Source organism: Carcharodon carcharias, chromosome 31, assembly GCF_017639515.1.
Source record: "Carcharodon carcharias isolate sCarCar2 chromosome 31, sCarCar2.pri, whole genome shotgun sequence".
Classification (NCBI taxonomy): domain Eukaryota; kingdom Metazoa; phylum Chordata; class Chondrichthyes; order Lamniformes; family Lamnidae; genus Carcharodon; species Carcharodon carcharias.
In genome coordinates, this window is record NC_054497.1 from 32,573,239 (window position 1) to 32,575,006 (window position 1,768).

A 1,768-nucleotide genomic window follows, 5' to 3' on the forward strand; every position below is an offset into this window, starting at 1 on the left:
GCAGGTGTGAAGGGGCTGGGGGTTTGTGCAGGTGGTGAAGGGGTGATGGGATTGTGCCAGGTGTGAGGGGGCGGGGGGAGTTGTGCAGGTGTGAAGGGGGGAGTTGTGCAGGTGTGAAGGGGGGGAGTTGTGAGGTGTGAGGGGCGGGGTGAGTTGAGCAGTGTGAAGGGGCGGGGGTTTGTGCAGGTGTGAAGGGGTGGGGTTTTTGGCAGGTGTGAAGGGGCGGGGGATTGTGAAGGTGTGGAAGGGGGGATTGTGCAGGTGTGAAGGGGTGAGGTGTTGTGCAGGTGTGAAGGGGCGGGGGGGGTTTGTGCAGGTGTGAAGGGGTGGGGTGTTGGCAGGTGGTGAAGGGGCGGGGGTGTTGTGCAGGTGTGAAGGGGGGGATTGAGCAGGTGTGACAGGGGGGCGGGGGGTTTGTGCAGGTGTGAAGGGCGGGGGGTTTGTGCAGGTGTGAAGGGGCGGGGGTTTGTGCAGGTTTGAAGGGGCAGGGGGGGTTGTGCAGGTGTGCAGGGGGAGGGGGTTTGTGCCGGTGTGAAGGGGGCGGGGGGAGCTATTGTGCCGGTGTGAAGGGGGGGGTTTGTGCAGGTTGTGAAGGGGCGGGGGGAGTTTGTGCAGGTGTGAGGAGGGGGGGTTTGTGCAGGTGTGAAGGTGCGGGGGGTTTCGTGCTGGTGTGAAGGGGTGACGGGATTGAGCACGGTGTGAAGGGGGCAGGGGGTTTTGTGCAGATGTGAAGGGGAGGGGGGGAGTGTGCAGGTGTGAAGGGGCGGCGGGTTTGTGCAGGTGTGAAGGGGCAGTGGGTTTAAACTGGTGGAAGGGGGGAGTTGTGCCGGCGTGAAGGGGGGGAGTTGTGGCAGGTGTGAAGGGGCGGGGGGAGTTGAGCAGGTGTGAAGGGGGGAGTTGTGCAGGTGTGAAGGGGCGGGGTGGGTTGTGCAGGTGTGAAGGGGGGAGTGTGCCAGTGTGAAGGGGCGGGGGTGAGTTGAGCAGGTGTGAAGGGGGCGGGGGGTTTGTGCAGGTGTGAAGGGGTGGGGTGTTGGGCAGGTGTGAAGGGGCGGGGGAATTGTGCAGGTGTGAAGGGGGGATTGTGCAGTGTGAAGGGGCGAGGGGTTTGTGCAGGTGTGAAGGGGCGGGGGGGTTTGTGCAGGTGTGGAAGGGGGCGGGGGGGGATTGTGCAGGTGTGAAGGGGCGGGGGGAGGTTGTGCAGGTGTGAAGGGGGGAGTTTGGCAGGTGTGAAGGGCGGGGGGGGTTGTGCAGGTGTGAAGGGGGAGTTGTGCAGGTGTGAAGGGGCGGGGTGAGTTTTGCAGGTGTGAAGGGGCGGGGGGTTTTGTGCAGGTGTGAAGGGGGCGGGGGGTTTGTGCAGGTGTGAAGGGGCGGGGGGGGTTTGTGCAGGTGTGAAGGGGAGGGGTTTGTGCAGGTGTGAAGGGGCGGGGGGTTTGTGCAGGTGTGAAGGGGCAGGGGGCTTTGTGCAGGTGTGAAGGGGGAGTTGTGCAGGTGTGAAGAGGCGGGGTGTTTTGTACAGGTGTGAAGGGGCGGGGGGGTTTGTGCAGGTGTGAAGGGGGTTTTGTGCAGGTGTGAAGGGGGCGGGGGGTTTTGTGCAGGTGTGAAGGGGGGGAGTTGTGCAGGTGTGAAGGAGCGGGGGGGTCTGTGCAGGTGTGAAGGGACGGGGGGGGAGTTGTGCAGGTGTGAAGGGGCGGGGGGGAGTTTGTGCAGGTGTGAAGGGGCAGGGGGGTTTGTGCAGGTGTGAAGGGGCGGGGGGGATTGTGCAGGTGTG